The sequence below is a fragment of the Neodiprion fabricii genome, chromosome 4 (assembly GCF_021155785.1).
Source record: "Neodiprion fabricii isolate iyNeoFabr1 chromosome 4, iyNeoFabr1.1, whole genome shotgun sequence".
Classification (NCBI taxonomy): domain Eukaryota; kingdom Metazoa; phylum Arthropoda; class Insecta; order Hymenoptera; family Diprionidae; genus Neodiprion; species Neodiprion fabricii.
Window position 1 is genome coordinate 21,865,199 of NC_060242.1, and position 21,234 is coordinate 21,886,432.

Sequence of the window (21,234 nt, forward strand, 5' to 3'; positions counted from 1 at the left end):
TTTTTTTTTCATCGATACATTCTGGCGTTAAAAAGGATTTTTTTTATAACTTTTCCAGCAACACGAAGAAAGAGGCGGGTTTTTTTTCGGTTTTTCTTTTTTTTCTCATCCACAGGAATATAAGTAATTGGCATTCGAATGAAATGAAAAATCGATCGGTACAGTCGTGTTTTTGCTTTATTTCTCTCAAAATTGAATCGTTCGTCTAAAAAATCGACGAAATTTCGCCCGATTTGAAGAGTTTTTTATAATTTTACCTGCAAACAAGGCAAAAGGGCTGTTTTTATTTTTGTTTTTTTTTTTTTTCTACCGCATAATCGTGTAATGATTCTCATTCGATTGAAAATATATTTACTTCGAGGTAACCAAACATTCATCCATCCGTGCTCAGCCTTTAAAAAACTCATTATTATTTTTATGTGTCATTATCGTTATCTTTTTCATCCCCTCTCTATTTACACGTAATTCAAGCCCTGAATAAACGTACGTGTAAAACAAGAACCTGAGGAAAATTTGCAATATCACGAGAGAACAGCTGCTGCGTCTAAAGAAAAAAGTTTGAATGAAAAAACAGAAACCGTGCATTGAATAATAAAGAGAGAAATTGCGTTTTTCGCGTGAAGTGACGCAGCTTATGTCAAAGTCCATTCAAAAAAAAAAAAGATCACCGATTACACACGTAATTGCATAAATATAATACATATTTCGAATTTCTTCGGTGAATTTTTTCAATGAGGAAAAATATTTTTGTCCTTAAAATTTCGGTCGATCTAAAAGTCATATACTTGTAATTTACAGAAAAATTCTTCGCACAAAATATATCATATTTTTTTTTTCAAATGTCAATTGCTCGTTGCAATTATCGGTAGCAAAATAGTGAAATGTTATTTCTTTAATTTGGTATATTTTTTTTTTTCCAGTATACATATACGCGAATAGAAATTTTTCGGTAAAACTAAAACTGTGATTTCTACATTCATCGATTCTGGGTATTTTTTTGATTCTTTTAATATTTTTTTTTTGTTCTACGAATCCTTCATACAACACTCTCGATATCATACAACGCCGAGCTTCGACGGAATTGACCGTCGATATACGCCTTCAATTCCATAACCGATAAAAATGACAGGATGAAGTCAATCCGACGCGTGCGAATTACTCCCCTGGACGTAAATTGATACCGACGTTGCAACGTTTCTATTATATACTTTAACCGATGCATGTATAGTGGGCGTATTATATGCAACGCGGGACAAAATTTGAACGTATAAAATACGGGGTGGACCGTCGTTTACGGTTCATTGACGATTACTTTTCATTTGCTACTTATATTTCTTGCCAAACATCGCGACAGCAACGAAAGGGGAAAATAAAAAGGGAATAAAAGAGAGAAATCCTCCGCTACAATGACGACAAATGAGTCAATTTTAAGTAATTGGCAAATCATGTAATAATATGTATGTATGGGCTATTCCACCAGATGTCGATCAAGGTAGGAAATTGTGATTTAAATTTGCCCCAGAATTTTTTATATCAAAGTACTGTTCGAAGAATGGACACTGATTGAAAAAAATAAATAATGATCAACTACCCCTTACGAGCTATAATTCAATTTGCTGTTTCCGGAGTATCCGTTTTCTAAATTCTGAAAAACTTTATAAAACTCTAAAAAAATTTAACAAAGTCTTCGAATCCTTGTCACGAGTTAGACGGTTAGTATTGGCTGTATAACGACCCAAGACATGAATTTGGGTATTTTTGGGTTCGATCTCGTCGCTACTCTCCACTCATAGAATGCAGGACGGAGAAAGAATTGATCTGACAATGAGTAAGACGTATATTTGAATGTGTAATGATTTATTGAAAATAGGTGCTTAGTTGAACAAAGTGGATTCTGAATTTCGATAACCCCAATCTATTGGCTTTTAGTTTAGAAGCTACAGGCGACACATGTGATTGAAAAGTGAGAAAAATCAAGGTGAACACAATTTTGATTGATAAAAATATCGTTTTCTCCCATTTTTTAATTATTTGTTCCGCCAGTAGCTTCTAAACCAAAAGCCAATCGACTGAGGTTGACGATTCCAAGATTTTCGTTTTTTCACAAAGACTTCGTGAGAAAAATTAGAAGGCAATCGATTGAGGCTGTTGGTTTAGAAATTGGCTCTTCGTGTTTTTGAGAGCAGAAAAAATCAGCCGCGTAGTCCGAAAAACCCAAAACTCGATGTAAGATAATCTTTTCCGTACTTGAAAATAAAAGAATCGCTCATAGTGAGGATCATGCCTTATATACTCTGCAAGTGAAAAATGAAAGAGAGAAAGGATGAAGGATCGAAAGAAACGAAGTAAAAACGAATGCAGCAGGAAAAGGAACATATTCAGATGTATAATAATAACATAAACGTTACCGCGATTTTGCAAAAACGCGTTTGTATATTATTATAATATACACAGTTACAAGAGTGAAATTGAACGGCTCGATTAACGCGGCGAGTATTACGTAAGAATAAAGATGAAAGGAAAGATAACTGAGAGAGTGAGAGAGAGAGTTAAAAGGCGCGAAAGGAGGGGACAAGATTGCCGGGATCAGAGTTGTGTGTACCAGATGAAAGAATATGGTCGCGAAAAGCGGGGGATGAAGGATAAGGGTGAAAAAGAGTCGAGTTGGGAAGGCGGCCGAGGCGACGAGACAATGATGCGGAGGTAATGGAGTTGAAAATCAAATTCCCTGACATGGCGCCCGTGCCTTAATCTGCCTCTGCGCGTGTTTGCGTGTGTAGGTAGAAATTCGTACACACGTAATCGGAGAAATTTCACGTCACGTTTAATGGACTCGCGGCGCGGGATGAAAGCCGAGTGGAAACTGTTGCCGTCCTCCTTTATATATCGTTGGATTATTGATTTCCTGTTATCGATTCCGTATACATTGTTCTTGAAGGAATAAAAAGCAAGGTGCGCTATTGTTACGAATCCTCGTTACATTTATCTTCTCCCACTCGAGTCGGGCAGTAAACGTAGTCATTGAAAATAAATGAGCATCCGCCTTTTTATTTGACGGGGATCGAAATGAAGAAGGTTCAGAAAATAGAAGGGTAAAAAAGTCGAATTTTTAATGAGGCAAAAATCGGTTTCGTAAAGTTTGTAAAGTTGTATGTAGCGTGTTGAAATATATAAAAGTGTAATCGAAATCCTCGACTGATCTTTCTATACCTCGATTTTACAAACTTTTAGAATTTTATACAGTTGTGGAAAAATCGTTTTATCACGTTTTTGAAATTTCGATACTCTGACCCTTCTATTTTCTGATTTTTCTGTTTTTATTCCCACCCTTAGTTTCATAACGAATATTCGCCACCTGATAGAATCGGCTGTTAATTAAAACCCTTTTGTTCCCGCTGCGTTTATCGAGAGAAACTGTAATATACAGAAAATTCAAAAAAACGCTCCGTCGAACAATGGAAAATATTGAAATATGCACGAGGCGTTCCACGTCAATTCGACTAGGGTCAGACCCTCATCCTCTTGGATTTGGTCTGCGATTTTTTATAATGTTGTTCCAACTCTAAATTTCGTTAGAATTTTTTTCAGATTTTCCCTTCCCCCGCGCCCCCAGAGCTTTGTAAACAATAATATTTCGACAGTGATTCCGATATTTTTAAAAATTATAAAAAAAAAAAATCACGTAAATTACGTGTAGGTACATCGTAAATTCGTAACGCAAAGAGCGAATTTATCTATATCTATATATATATAAATGAATTGCTGTGCGTTAGTCTCGCTAAAACTCAAAAGCGGCTGGACCAATTTTAAAAATTGATTTTGTTTTGTTCGCTTTGGTTCAGGGATGGTTTTGAAAAAATTTTTTTTTGGAAAACCTAAAGTTCAGCTAAAAAAATTAAAAAATCAAAAATTGTTAATTTTGTATCGGATTCGCTTTCAAATTGTTCAATATATGAGGGATTCTCCGTCAACTCGGCCACTTTTTCTTCGACCATCTCATATAGGGAAACGTACATATTAAAATGACCAAGATGTTTCATTTAATAACTTAATACCATTTTCACCGCACGCAATACAACCAGTGTTTATTGTCGACAAAAATAAATTAGAGTTTAAAGGTTGATAACCACGAATCAAAAGTTGCAAAAAAAATGTTGCAGGTGATACGAAGTTCACCGGGTCAGTGAGTACTATTATATATTCGAGTTCGCGTACCCTCTCAACAGAAGGATCAAAACATCGACGGCCTTGGAGCCACATCGGACCTGTAAACTCGACAGTCAGATGATAACATCGGATGCGTAACGACGCGTGTTGTTGTCAGTGAGTGCGAGTGTTAAACGCCCGAGGCCAGCATCAAGCCTTTGAATAATTTGGATTACGTCCATCGAAGAGAAGGTAATGAACAGCATTAGTTAATTAGACATCGTTACTTAGCCAAGATTTTATTGTTCTCTCCTGCTGCTACCTCCTTTAATTGTAAGGCTATCGCAAGAAACTGGATTCGGTAGCCATGTTGCAGTCCGCGAATAAACGACTCTCGGGCCGAGAGTCCGAGTTAATCGGTATATTCTAATTTGGTTTGAAGTTAGTTTACGAAAATCTTACCTTGCCTGCTGCTCAAAGAAAGTAAATTGGAGAGCTTCGTAACGACGAGTCGTGGAACGCCGACACACGTGAAATAAGGCCCGAATCGTGCACCTGAACGACTTTCAACTTTTGTCACTAGATTGCGGACAGGGTGTTTTGCTACAACGTATATATGAGGTATTTCACGTTAAATCGAACGGTCGGTCGGTCTCCCTGACTCATTTTAATCTGATTGCCCTTTCACGCAATCAAAGCATGTATTGAAGTTTTTCAAATGTTTTCGACGCATGATTTCTTCGCAACAACTCATTTAATAAATTGATTTCAACAATGTTTCGATTTCTCGAGCCAATGTAGCTTAACATGGACGACAGATGAATAACGTTCGTTCACAAAAATTTTAGGTTCTCTTGTGAATTTCTCGAGAGTATTTTTTTCGGATTTTTCATACCCCGTTTCAGTGTAGTTTTGATACGAAATACGCGCAAATTATTCATAACTGAAAAGTGCCCCGATCGAACGGGCTACAATTTATACACGGCGTGCCTTCTTCGATACGAAGTGCTATCTGAAAACTTCACAGTGGTTCGGAAGATACATCGATAAATATTCACACAGTGGCGAGAATTCGGTTCTAACTTCGCGGCGCGGCAATTAATTTGCTTACCCTGCGCGTGGCGCTGCTGCGCACTCGAACGCGATCTTCAGTTGTTACGCGTCTTGTTGATAATCTCGATTGTCAACTGTTGTTGAGGAGTTTACTTCCGTCCAGCATTTATCACGATTCCGTCCAGCATTTATCACGATTCCTGACATAATACGTGAGTTCCGTACTGCCGGACAATATTTTCGAAGCACATTCATCCAAGGTAAGAATTCAATGGTGTATTTCGTATCGCAACACCGACTGTGTAACTTTCACCGTTCATACCGCGACATTATCACAATATGGATGAGAAGTTTCACAGTTCCATGTAAACTGTTACTTGTAACTTTTGAACTACTTTTCCGCCCACTACGAAACTTATAGACAATCTTTGGTGTTGAAAAAGACATGCAGTGTAAATATTTCAGTCAATTCGATCAGGGCACTATTTTGTTACAAAAGATTTTCGACGATTTTTCGTCAAAACTCCTACTTTAACGGAGCACGAGAAATCGCACAAAATTATTTCTAGAAAAAAAAAAAGATTTACTTGGTGGAATTGGTAAAATTCGTTTTTCGCAGCAGGGTTTTTAGCTTAGAACCGTCGCCTTGTGCAATGTGGATAAAAAAGAAAGATGTTCAGAATTGCTTTAAGAAAATTGCGAACCTGTACACCGTTATGCGGAATAACAACAACGGGAATATCCCCCTAAATTTGATAATAAAGTGTAAAGTAGGAGTTTTGCGAGAGTCTGCCGTGCAGTCTCGGCGAATTAACGAGGGTACAATCATCATACATCATACATACGTAATACTAAATTTCGAAACCAAAGTTTGAATGTTCAGAAAGTGACGTCACCCAAAATTTTTTTCTCTTGACGTCATCGATCTATAGTAATCGTCGACGACGAAAATCAGCTAACCGAATTCCTCATCTGGAAACAACCGCGCAGCAGAGAAGACGTATGAGAATCGCGCTCCGCAGATTTCGAGTACCGGGTTGTCTACCTCCTGGATCCTGCGCTCCAGGTCCGGTTCCTGGTGCAACTCGACTTCCAGGACAAGCGCTCCGTAGCTCCTGCGCTCTAGCTTCACACGGTAACTTTCGATCTTCAGGACCAGCGTTCCGTAGTTCCTCATAGTTCCTGCGCTCCAGGTGATTTACCTGATGAATTGCGACTTCCAGGTCCTCTACCTGGTAAATTTCGACCTCCAGGAACAGCGTTCCGTAGTTCCTGCTCAGTGCAGTGAGCAGTGAAGGCGTAAGGGTGTCTCATTAATCTCGTATCATCTGGTAAAACACTGATAACGAGTAAGCGAGCGCACGAGCACAAAATCCAGCTATTCTAAGCATTCGACCCTGAGCGAGCTTTAGCGAGCCAGTGTTTTACAGCTAGTAAGAAATAAAAGAAAAAAAAAAGAAACGTACGACACAACGTGCAGTATATAACATCTGACTATACATAGGTGTACATAGTATATTACATGAGACGAAAGTTTGAGTTTATACAAGTATATGTGAGTAAGCTATGTGTATAATAACAGTCTTCTACACCCCCAGCAAACTCTAAACTTCATCTGATATATTATACTGTACGTAACACCTTTACACGTAGGTATAGTTAGGTGTCATGTACTACAACCTTGTGTCGTATTTTTTTTTCTTCGCTCTTTTTATTATACCCTCGTTAAATCGCCCAGACTACACAGCAGACTCTACATTGTAATATCTCTAATAGGTATCGCAACGTCGCATTTCGGAACGGCCCGTTTGCACAAAGCTAATAAATTGTCGAAGAACCCGATAAAAGTCAGGCAGGAAACTATTAATAAATAATTCTTCCTTTCGTAAATTGTATATTCCGTGAGATCTCCTCATTTGTTGCTCGAGCAAATCCGTTAAATTCTTGCTACCTTTTCTTTCGCTAACCTTTTTCTCTGTTATCGTTTTTTCGTAAATTCTACCTTCGTTCTACCATCTTCGCTCGCATTTCTGTTTATCGTTTTTGTGCTGTCGTTAAGTTTAATTCAAATAAAAAAAAAAAAAAATCAGTGTCGGAGTAGTATTTTTGCTTGTTATATTTATCTTATTAAAGAGCAGTTTATTTCCTTTGTTCGTTATATCAATTAATTATAAATTTTAACGTTTTTGAATACAAGACTTCAACCTCAATCTACTTACGAAACGATCTCCGAAGTTTTTCATCTCCTCGCTGTTATAAAAGCTCGTATAAATCTTGCAAGTTCTGGCGAAATATATTGCATTGATTCTTGAATAGTCATCTTACTACATTATTACAATCCACGATAATACAGGTTCTCTCAACGGTGATACATTACTGACAACGAGCGACGGACTAACGACCGATAAAATGCTTAGAAACAGACAAACATTGGCCGCGTGTGTTTCCTTCTCTCTCACTTTTGGCTTTATCATAGACTTAAGGGGGGAAGTCGATGTAAAATTTTCAAAAACTCGATTTTTTTTTTCGTCAATCTGAAAATATAGTATGTTGAGCGTGTACTAACGAGAGGAAAAAAAAATCTCGAACATTGACGAAGTTATAGCTAATATAATGGAGCGGGCCGGAGTGCGTATCGTAAATTAGCGAGCCAGTAATAATTCCGTAGTCCCAACGACTTGTGTTGATGTAGAAAAACGATACTAAAACATTACGTTACCACCAAATTTATTTGAGGCTCTTACGTGGAGTTCCCCCCTTAAACAGACAGGCTGCGCTGTCTGTGGCCTGTGCACCGAGCTGAAGTGGTAATTAGAAAGAGAGACCAACAGCTGGAGTCGGATCTCTCACTCTAATCGGTGACTCGCGGATCGTGAACACATAGCGTATCCAAGTACACCTCCCCGCATGCAACATAGGAAAAGCGCAGTTCATCCTCCATGATTACGATCCCATTTTTGCACGTCGGCTGCATCGCCGGTCATCGTCGAATAATTCGCGTAGAATTGTACTCGCATTTTGTTACGGACCGAAACAATTCAGCCGGAGGGTTAAGGCATTTATGCCTTTTACTATACGTATACCTGTGCTTACAAGCTTGTAGATAATCCACTCGCCGAATTCCCTAGTTATTATCGTAATGTGACCTTCCTTTATTAATCAAAAATTGACGCACGAGCGACTGGCGTTCAACGATTTTTTCTACCGATAGTTTAATCAACCTAAGTTTAATTGGGCAAGCACGCCGAAGTGTCGAAATATCCGTATACATATTATACACTCGTACATATAGCGTCTACTGCAGAGCCGTGTCAACCTCCTCCCCGTTTCCCATCCCTTGAAACGCTTTCATGTTAGAGGTATATACCTACTCGCGGAGTAAAGTTAGTTCTATAATAGTTTCTGGCGATGTTTGCAATTGGCGTGCAATATGCGGAGCATTTATTACGAACATAATACATGTGTGTATAATTGTATACTAAGAGGAGAAAACGTCGATGTTATGTTATAAACTACACGAATGTTTTCCGCAAATTACGTATACAACAAAATTATGATATCGTGTTATTGGAAATCGTAAACTGCAATTATGATCGGGAAAACGGGAAAACGAAAAATGCGGAAATGGAATTAACGGAAAAGAATTGAGATAAAATCGTCGCTTGTTACAACAATAGCAATGATAATAATGATAATGATACGCCGTACAAGAATACGATTCCGAAATCGGTGTAAGATGATATCCTGATTTTGGTATCGCGCAGTTATGAGCGCAAGGAGCTGATTGAGTTTGCAACTGATCTTGCGTAGCTGTTGCAGCTTTTGTCGAGATTGCGATTGCCTGGGGGCGGCAATCTGATACGAAACCACGCGTAGGCAGGTGAATGCCTAACGGACGACGATAGAGGTCCGGAACCTGAGCTGCCTGCTCGGTATTGTTAAGGATTAGAGATTACACCGACTTCCGCATCCTACGTAAACTCCGGTGGAAATTCGCTTGCCGAATTATCGCGTCGAAGGTGAACCGAGCAGGTAAATTTTCGGGTTACAATTGCCAAACAGCCCGAAATTGTACACACCGTGAAGTGGAGAGCTAACTTTGTACCCAAGTCCTCGTTTTGGACCATCTGAGCGCATTGTACAAACTGCGTTTTGACCCAAAATTAGCTATATACTTAGATAATTGACAGCTAGAAACCAAACGGAGAGAATTTTTCGTTGAGTTTTCAAAGAGCAGGATCGCTCGAAATTTCGGTATGCGCTAACGAATACTATCGATCTTTGTAACAGATAGATGATCGAAATGTTTATTTTTTTTTTCTTCGGTAAACTTCTTTGTCGCGAAGGAGAGGAGCTTATTGTTAGATGAAAAATCCATGTTCGGGAGGTGAAGAATAACAATAAAATTATCGTTTGTAAGTCAGGAATCATTGCAAATTTTCCTGGTTTTATTCCCGACCGGTGGATCCTTAGGTCCGATCACTACCGGCTGATACTACTGAAGAAAAGTGCCGGGGATGTATTTTCACGGTAGTCGGTAAGCAAGGATGACTCGCAGGTTACGGCTCGAAAAAATTTTCATTAACACGGACGGTCATGATATACTTACTGTTGAACGATAAGATGACCGAGAGTTCTTATCAAATAAACAAATTATTTCAACAACCGTCGGTAAATAAACATTATACCGACTTGACGGGTGATCGTTGTTCGGAAAGCAGTTTTCAGACGGTCGAATAGCTTCCGATAAAACAATTGGATCAATGTGCTTATGCGATGACCATTCAAAGGGGTATAATTCTAATAATTGAAAAAATGAAGCCTTTCATTTGTATGAGTCTGTGTGCTGCAACACTTTGAGAATTTAAACTTTGAACGCCTTTTTCTTTACTTTTCATTTTTGGTACTTTACTCGCCTGAAATTTTCACACGTTGTTTTTGTAAGTGTTTTTCACAAATTGTCATAGAGTTTTGCGCAGGTTTTCGCTTAGGGGCGAGATATATCAAATTTTATGTTAAAACGGCTAATTTTTGTCACGATTCCTAAAAATAATGTATTTTCTTTCAAAATAAAGCTATTGAAAAAATTCTATGACAATTTGTGGGCATCTCCAGGTAGATTATGCCATAAAAATCCGTTCGCTATGGTACAAATATCAAGTGAGAAACCTTGCGCGCAATGAATTTTTACCTTTTTACACTTTATCAAAATTGCACTCTGTGCAAATTTATTCTGAAAGATGTAAGAAATGCATACCTGAAACCTCTAAATTTTTTTTTAACTTTTCCTGCATGAGAAAAAAATGAACCGAAATACCTAGGAATATTAGAAAATTCCTGTAAATGCCGCCTTAATATTGTGATTCCAGTTTCTTCGTCACATCTCGTGTATCGCAATTCACGTTGAATTTATACGGTTATTTTTTTATTCCTCCCGCAACTTTCGCACCTCCACACAATTGGCCCAAAGTTCCCGAAGCCCTTGCTTGATTTTTCTTTTACTATTCCTGTAACAATGCCCTTATCGATTATCCCAATTTCCGCCGCACACCATTCGTACGATTATACTCGATTCGAATATAATTAATAGGATTACGATACGAATCCTCAATCAAGATTCGACCCCCTTTCCTTCATCAACTTCGTTTGAGGGTGTATAATCAAATGTACCGTAGTTCGAGAAAAACAATTATGTACCTATACAACGCAATTACGATACGAGTATTGAACGAATGCAACAAATGACGTTAATCAAGTCGAATTTGGCGAAAACAAGACGGAGGAACAAAAAACAAATACGTTAATTGACACAAATTTTTTACGCTGAGCAAAAATGACCGTATATTTAATATGGATGTACAAGCAAATTAATTGGGAATGTAAATAAAAGAAAACAGGAAGTCGATTCGAAAGTTAGTAGGGTAAAAGGTCAGCGGATGAAGAAAAATCTACATTGAAGGGATTTCGCGGTTCGTGTTGAAATTCTGACGAAAGATTTCTTCTTGCTAATCTTCTTCGTCCCTTGTTCTAATTTATTAGAAGTCGTTATTTTGAACAATGGGATGCTTTGAGCTTAAAATTTTTGTTTTCTCACAAAGAATTTACAGTGCGAATTTCATTGAGATTCAATATGGCTAACAGTGATTTAGCTAATCGAGTAATTAGTATTATCAGTGAATAAATAGGATGAGTGTGGAAGAAGTGAAAAATAATATTGGATACTACAACAGTTTTTCGATTTTTGCTTAACAAACCTTTTCAAATATTGACACGACGCTTGTGTTATTTTAAATTGCAGTCAAAATAAGTGGTTCAACCAACGTGATTTTATAGTGAGAGAATTTCGAAATTTTTTAAATATCCACAGCAAGGTACAACTGCAAAAACACTTTATTCGTGTGTTGAGTTCTCCATTTCAACGTTTGTTTATAACATGTTTCGAGCATTGAAGTGAAGTTTAGTCTGACTATCGCTGGATTTGACTACTGAAGAAAATCAGAGATATAAAGACGAACGTCGGTAAGAAAGGAGCTCAGACATTACGACTTTGAAGATTATTTCAAAGAACAGCGTCGATCAAATACTTGCAGTCAATGAAAAAGGTGGTTTTTTCTTTTCCGAACGGAAGGAGGCATCGCATAAAAATCGAAACATGAGATTTTTCGAAAAAAAAAATAAAAATATCGTCGCGCCGAGAAAGATAATTTTCAAATCGAGGAAAGCAAAAACGTTGGCCCGTCGAGAGGGGGGTGCGGTGAGGGGTGGAGAACAAAAACATACAAACAATCATCGGTAAACACGAATTACCGACGTGACACGTGATTAATGTTTAGTAAAACAGATTCCGATCGGTCAAACAGGCTGCGATGAAATTTCATTCTTATCGTACACCGAGAACGTGATTGGAGAAAAAATTTCAAGCTTGAGTTTAATTATCGTTATTCGTAAGCGTTGATAATTGCGATAAATTGAGAAAATGAAAAAATATAAATCACTGATATCCCTGCGTTGATCTTTTTTTCTTTACAAACACACGGGATAGTTTTCACCAATACTTGCGTCTAGTCGTAGACAGCCAGTGTGGATATACACCTTTATTCTGTCGGATAAAAATTCATTATGCAAAACAATGTACGCCCGTTAGTAGAATAAATATGGATATTCCCCCTCTCTGTCGTCTCACAGAGAGAGAGAGAGAGGAGAGCGGCTTTTGCCAAGGCCTGGCTCTCGTTCTCCTACCTTCCATCCTGCTGGGTAGGTACGGGTTATAAATAATTTATTTTCTACAGCCAGTGAGGCACTACGAAACCCTGGCTGAAACGAAGGGAAAATGGGGGCGGATTTTTTCTTGTACCTACCCTCGGTTTTCTGCCTAGCTAATGATTATTTTAATTAACGCAGGCGGTTCGATCGAAATTCAGATTCATACGAATACCTAATTCGAATATACTACGTATATACCGTAGGTTTGACGGATACTTTGCCTGCAAAGGACGGACCGAACCTGACGTCCTTCTTCTTGGCGTTCAATCTCGCAATTGGTTTTACTTTCCAATTCTTCATCAAGGCTCAACCCCTTTTTTCATTCTCTGCTTCGTTTCGAGGTGTGTCGAGTCTACAGCCCGGAAAAAAACAATGTGAAAGTGAAACGATTCACTCGAAATGAAAAACGAATACGTGCGGATTAGGGTTGCTCAAATTAAACTCGGTCGAAATTACGCGGATTGGAAAAAAAAAAATAAATAAATAAATAAATAAACAAAGAAAAGAATTTGCAATGATCGTCAAGGTGTTTGGTTTATGGGGAAGTTTTTGGCTAATGCACAAGTTGTAGCCTATATCGAATTTCAATAAATCATAATTAATTTAGCGATTCTTAATATATCCATGCTATCATTTATATTTGTGTATAATTGATTAACAAACAAGACGATCGGCTGTATCATTAATTGAAATAGGACGAACTGTACGACTTTGGCGTGAAAAAAAAGTTGCACGATTCAAAATGTAACCAGTATTGGATATTTATTTATTGCCGAGTAATTTCGATCAAAATTCACTGTTTTTAATTGTTTCTTTTTTTTTTTGAATTTTGCTACGAATTTCGCGTACAGTGTTTCTTTTCATCACTTTTTCTCTATCGCGTTATACGAACCAGACTTACATAATGCTCGTCTATGCAAGTACATATGTACATTTTATACATTATACCTATGTATCAAATGCGGGGATTGGAGTAAACGTCGAACGGGTGGCGAAAAAAATCTCTCAAGCAAATCACTCGCGAGGAAGTGAAACGGTCGGAGGATCGGATAGCGAAAGATAAACGGAAAAATAAAACTGTGCCGCGCGGAAGAAAGAGAGAAAGAAACTGACTCAAAATAAAATTAAAATAAAAATCGAAGTGGATAAGCAGAAAAAAAAAAAAAAAAAAACGGAAGGGGGGGAGGGAGAAGAGGAATGGGGAATGGCGTACCTAGATTTGAGTGGTCCTCGTTCTAAATCCTGCTTTTCTCAAACCCGCAGAGCGATCGGATAGACGTTACCCTTACAGGTACCGATAATATCGACCGTTACGCGTGCCGCGATAAATCTGTGGAAGACTTTAATCAAAGCAATTCCCATTTATACAAATTATAGAAACTTACACATGTACATAGGCAACAATAAAAATAGCCGCAAATTTCTTCGAGTTTTTTTATTCCAAGTTTCGAAATTTTTTCCAATATTATTGGTCAATTTTTTCATTTTTCACGTTGTAATTATCGCTATCGGATAGAAATATTTGAAACGTTTTTGTTCATGTCTACGATGATATTTTCAATCGTGGAAAAAAATTAAATGAATATTTACTATTGTTAACAGTCTTTCTTTAAATTTTTTTTCCTACTCATTCTCGATTCGATCTTCACGTATAATAATTCATTTCAATTAACATAATTATTGAAGATAATTACGCGTATAAGTGTAGAAAATTTTGAAATATGAATTTTGATCGACTCAAAGTCGCTCGATTCCAATCTGAATAAAAATGACAAATTATCCGACTGTGAGATCCGGAAGATGATAAAATTTATCATTACAAGAGAGAGAGAGAGAGAGATGAAAGGTGAAGTGAAAAAATTGAAATATCTCTACTCGCAGGAACATAAGAGTATGATAATCCCTGAAGCAACTTTGCCTGCATGTAACACATAATGTATGTATACACGTATGTGTATGTGTACGTAAATGGAGCTACTTATGCGCACACGTGTATGTATAATATCGAGTTCTTAAGCCGAGTGTCTGAAGGCGAAGAGTCGAGAGGAGAGGAGAGGAGAGGAGAGCAGAGGGCCGGAAGATTGGCTGCGGTTCGAAAAGTATTTCTCATTTCGCCTTTTCATAAGGTCTTAGGATTACCAGAGCGGCAGCCTGGCTCCAACGCATCGCGCGGCTCCTTTTCCTGAACCCTCAGCCGAGGGCTTGGATCTTGAATAAAAAGCGCGAGGGGAAGAAACGGCGAATAATTAGAAGCCGCGGGTTAATTGGCCAAGATTCTTAGCGAAAATTACTTGTTACACGTGTATACGCACTTTTTACTCTCTAGTTTTTAAATCATTTTTTTCCTTATTTTTGGTTTTCGATTCTATCTTGCAGAAAAAAAAAAAAAGAAAATTATTAGATATGAATCGGTCAGGTATATAAGCCAGTGAATTATACGAATCGCAATATAATCAGTACAAAATGATATCGAGTTACAGAAAAATCGGAGAGAATTTTTTTTTCACACATCGCAGAAGACTTGTAATTTTAATGACGATTATTATTCCGCGGTCGTTGTAACGAATTGTATTTTTGAATAATTGAAATTTCCTTGTTCACGTTTATCATTATTCGAGGTATGTATGTAATTGCGATTGAAACGGAGTAATTACAACGGATCAAAGTAACAACGATTAAAGCTTGGGAGAGGGAAAAAGAAGGAAAAGGGAACGGTTTCGAGTAAAAGGGGGGCCGCAGAATGAGAAGGCGGGAGTGAAATCTCGTTAAGAATGGCGCTGGTATGGTTTTTAAAAAGTTCGCCTCGGGGGGCCGACGCGGTAATAAGGAGTAATAAATAACGAGGAAATTAAGAGGTAGGAAGAAGGAGAAGGAGGAGTGAAGAAGAAGGAGAGGAGTTGCGGCTGCAGCGGCGTTATAAGTGGTAAAGTAATTTTGGCCCTCGAGGGTGGAGGAGCATTAGGGCCATTATTACAATCTCTTAATTTGCGAAAAACACAATGTTTCATACACGCTTACGGCTTACGCGCCGAGCCAAACTTTTCACTGAGCTAAAAATTTCTATACCGTATAAAAGCGGATCATTCGCATTCGATTTATCGTTAGCGTGGAGTCTGAACCAAGACGAAAAAAATCACCGAAAGAAAAAAGGAACAACATCGCAAAGTTAACCGAGCCTCATCTCAAAAGCTAATCTCGCTCGAATCAATCGATCGAGCTCAAAATTTGATTGAAAAAAATATCATTATTATTTCCCGGGAAAAAATGTTTCTATACGATCAGATAAGATTTTTATGAAATTATATCTCGAATTTGATCTTATTTTTGTATAATTTTACACGAATTTAAATAAATCTCAATAATTTTATCCAACTTCGTAAATATTAATAGAATCATACAAACCTCTTATAAAATGCAAGTTTCACATAATTTCATATGATTTTATAAATTTAGATGAAATATTATCAAATTGTAATATAATAATGTATATATGAAAATTTTTTTAAACAATTTTTGGTTGAAAAATGTGATTAGTTGTTCATAATCGTACGTATTTGAATATTTTCTTATTTAACATTTGTGCTACGAGATTGAACCCGAGAAGGGTGTTTTGTAACCTAAAAAAAGTCCTTCTATCCGTTAAAAGTTGAACAGTGATGTCAGGAGATGCGCCACCGCAAAACAGCCCTCGGGGTTGGAATCGTTCGCTACTTATATCCATAATGTTCTTGAAACTATAAACAATAATGCCCTTAAACTGAAATAGCTCTGAGTGTTTTCTTTTTTTTCAAAAAAAAAAAAAAAAAAAACTATAAATCGGTATGATTACAGAACGTCCAAACTGTACCCCTCACCTCTCTTATTCGAATATTCTTGAAAAGAAGTTTTTTCTTTTTGTTTTTCACTTCCTCCACCCATCAAGAAACTATGATAATACAGGGGTATATTTTGAACGTACAACATGCAGCCTCTTCTTTCCCTTCGCGCCCCTCTTGTTGATTATGATTAATCATTCGTTGCGCATTTTCGCAACTCGGCAACCTCTCAGGTATAATTAATCTTCCCTTGTTATTAGCACTCTGGGTACGTTTTTTTTTTTTCTTCCTTTTCATTTTCTTCTTCTTTTCGTATTACGTGTACGTACAACGGTGTACAGCATCGCAGTGCTTCGCGTATTACATTTTCTCTGTATCTCTCTCTCTTTCTCTCAGTATATGAAGCCTTTCAAACTATTATGTTATATACATACAATTTTCCCAAAATTATGAAGCCTACCGCTCTTAATCCCAATTTACAACCTCCACTTCAGCCTTTTTTCGTAATCCGAGATTTTGGCGATTCCCTGGCCTCCTTTTAAAAATATATCTGTAATATTATATACCGAAAAGGAGAACTTTTCGTTTGATATAACATACACCGAATTAATGCGTCATTATCATCGTGCACTTAGTTACATACCTAATAATATAAGTAGTATGTACGTGTTTATATAAACTTTTTACTTAAAATTTTTCACTCTCCTTTCCTTTCCACTTATACTTTGGGCTGTATTTTTTTTCTTTCTTTCTTTGTTACGATAATTCGTATCACGGAAGAAAAAAAAATCAATGAACATTTCACAAGCTGCACCAACTACCGTATAGTCAAAATCAAATTTTCAAAATATCTTCGATACAATATATAATACATATGCGACAAATGAAAGTGTAGAAACTGCTGATTGATAAAATATAACGAACATAGCTATTGACTGAGAAAAATTTCATTTGTTATAGTAAATATAAAAATTCAGCAACACAGGTGTCGTTGAAAAAACTATTTGAATATTGTTGGAATTACGAAGAACGAGGTACGCGTAACCATTTTGCGCTATCGTCGATCCTTTTTTGGTAATTGCAACGAAAAATCAGTTTGTGAGGTTTACTCTACTTTTTCAGCTAAATAAGGGTTTAACGTCAATTTATTGTTGAACAAGCATTAAATTGTCGCAACAGTTGCAAGAAAATATATAGTAACACTGATCGTAATGAGAAAGAATAGTAACGGATACCAGACTTTCCGTTATCAGCTAAAAAACTAATTCTCATTTTCTACCTGGAACAATATTTTTCGATTGTGGTAAAAAATGAAAATAGTTAAGGACCTAGTGGTAACCGGAACTAGAAATTTCTCTCAGTGTAACATCGCTTCGATTTCGATAATTTTTTTTCACAGACAGCAAAAATAAAAAATCGAATCGAATCAGTTTTTCACGCGTACTGTACGACACAGACATATCTCATCGTCAACGTTCTAGGCTGGAATCGACCAATTACGTGTATTTGTCGAATGTTTGACCGATGTCCCGTTCAAATATAATGTGTAATGGAGTTTTTCATTTATTTCTATGTACTCATGTGCAATATGCACACACACGGGCACACGTTAAACACACGAATACATACGTTATACAGCTCTATAATATACAGGTATATGTATACGGCGACGGAAATGTTGTTGCCGGTAATTGAATAACGTAGTTTTAGCTTCGCTTCAGCTGTTGGTGGTGGAGGTGGAAAAGGTGAATGAGGGGCCGGTTGTCGAGTGAATAAAAGCCGCGCCGCGTTATAATGAAGCTTCGCTTCATGTCTCGTCAACGCAACGGTCCTCCTCCACCCCTCCAACCCTCACCCTCTCTCCCAATCTCTCTCTCTTTCACTCTCACTCTCTCTCTCTCTCTCTCTCTCGCTCTCTCTCTGTCGATCTCCTCCTCTTTATAACTGTCCCCGTGAATTTGCACACTGCAAAACACGCGTAATACTTCATCGTGGAAAAAACCTCGGCGTATAATAACAGCGTTTCTGCCATGCGGCTTCTTTTCCGCGCGATATTGCTAAAATTGGATGAATAGGCGAATGAATGATAGAACGAATGAATGGAAGCTACCGAATGAAAAAATTGCGAAAAACGAGGCAGAGAAACTCTTAAGCCAGATCAAGAGACGGTTTGTATTATGTTTGTATGATTTTTTACAAAGTGAAAGGAAAAATTCAAACCGTAATAACGAGCCGTTCTCTATATGTATATATATATATATATATATATAAGGTGGTTGACAAAAATCAACCATTTTTTTTTCAAAGTCACACCTTTGATAGTTGTAGGACGAGGAAATAAGATTGCTTTTATAATCTGAACTTTTAATGTTAATATTTAGTGGTTCCTGAGCGCCATTTTTCATTTTCCATTTGATTAATACGCGAAAACAATTTTACTTTCATTCCTAATTTCGTTGCTCAGTAACAAGGCAACGTACATATTTTTATAAAGAATTGAATGTTCTACAAAAAAGGTCTCTTATAATTTTTTGATAAAGCAACTCTTTTCAAAGTTATTCAAGGTTAAAGTTGAAATCGTGTGAAAATTCACTTTTCTCGAGATTGACAGCAAAAATACTAAACTTATCACGGAATATTGTGATTTTTCTTTGTAAAGCATTACAACTGCTACCAAATCATGTCATTCAATTAACGTTCAACTTTTTTTTGAAGGACCCTAATATATTTGTCTTCTTTGGGTCGTCAAACGACAACGACAAGAAAGAAAATTATAAATTTTACAAACATTCAAACGCTTGAAAGTCGAGTTATTTTTTCGCTTTGATTTTTTTCATTTAATTTTCGTACACGCGGTATCTATTACATCATAATTTACATATCTACATAACGCGCGAAATTTTATAATAATCCAAACAAAGAAAAAAATCATTAACACATTTTGAACGGATTTTATACCCATATCTATCAAACTTGTCAAGTTATCGCTAAACGTGGAATATAAAAATTTTCCTTTCGTTTACCTTGTCATTTCGATATACATAAGTATTAATTTGCGAACAATTTTTTATCGTTCATCTATCTTCTGAACCTGCAAATTGATTCGTAATAGTTCGCGATTAAATCCTTGCGCTGCACATCTCCTGTATATATCTATATAACACTTGTGTCATACCGGGGTCGCTGAAGACCCCGAGTCAAAAATCATTGCGTCGAAACGGAGATGTCGATTCAAATCACTTGAAAAAATTCAGAGATACTGTTCAACTATGATATTTTCGGGCAAATTAGTTATCTTCAGCGTATTGTAATTTTGAATGTGAAAAAAAAAAAAAATTACGTCACAGCAAAATATCGGGAAATGGATCACTCTACTCAAAAAATCGTACTTCACTGAATATTCAACATTTTGAGTTGAAAATTCACCGAGTAACTCTCAAGAAACAGATAATTGAAATAAAAACAAAAAATATGGAGATACTGCGCGATAAAAAAAAAGGTATTTTCTTTGAATGAGTGGAGTTGAATTTTTGGAAAACGAATGAATTCACGTTTTTTATGATATTTCGCTATTTATCTTAGATCAAATCAGATTATTTTGTGTATATTTTTCATATGGAATTTATAGCGAAGAAGCCGTGGGGCCGTTTTGGTTCAGGTGTGCAGCGTAAGGGTTAAAATATTCGAATGAGATGTAAAATTCATACGTTCCTTTAATCCGAAATCACGATCGAAAGGGAAAGAAACACAGAGGGCGAGAGTTTGAGAACTAGATTTCCGGCTTGTACTTTCGGATAACGGTGAATCGAATCATTGTCGACGATCCGGAAGTCAAACGACGAGGGGCTGAATATATACACCAGGTACATGAGAACTGAATAGTTGCAGGGTTGTATCGCAGTTTGCAGGACATGAGGCTAGATCGGTTTGTTCTTCGGATTGCGCTTCAAGTATCAATTCTGTGTAAACTTTACTCGATACGTTAAGAGTTTATAAGCCTATTTACGGTGTTTGTAGTCCCTGTGGGATCTAAAAGCCGAAACTCAAATGCCAAGTGAAATTGGAGGTTCGATTATTGGGCTAAGACGATCGTATTTCTTTCATTCGCTTTTCATTCTTCTTCTTCTTTCGATAGGTTGTCGTAACAGACGGAATTACTTACGGTGCACAAGGTGAATTTTTTTTCTTCGTTGCAAATACGCAGAAAATTTGCTTCGTTAAATACAAAAAAATTATTAATACGATTTTAGAAAATAAATCAATTATTTGCGCCGATTTTTTTCATAAAAGTTTCTCTTCGGTTCCTGACGAGAGGAAGCAAGTTGGGAAATAAAGAAAAAAAAAATATCCCGAATCGAGATTTGTTAAAACTGATATTTTTCGCAACTTCGTTAACGAGACGAATTCCCGTTAAAATTGCAGGACTGGCGAATATTCGAAAGCGGAATTCAAACCGCACTCTACGTGTCCAAGGAACGGAAACAAGGACCTGCCGTATAATAACCGGGTCTTTTCCTCCACTTGGTCGAATATTGTACGCGGTACAAAGAGAATGAGAGCGAGAAGAAAAGAGAGATAGCGAGAGAGATGTAGAAATGAAAAATAAAAAAAATGGTAAACGTGCAAACCCCGAGCCGACTGGTGTTTAAAAATAAAATACAGAAATAACGGATATCCGGTTAATCTCGCGGTTCTGTCTGCTGGATACAACGTGTATGTATGTATATGTACGCGTATACACAGAATGTACGATAATATACGTACATCTATATTGCAAAGGCACAAATGCCTATTTATATTCCCGTATCAGCTGACAGGGCGAAGATGATAAAACTTCGTAACACGTGACGTCTGTGAAATTAAAAGACGATTCGACGATAATGTGGAAAGAAAAAATTACCTAGTTCATATATTTTCGTGCAATTTGTTTTCCCTTAGAAAGTAAATTTCATCAATC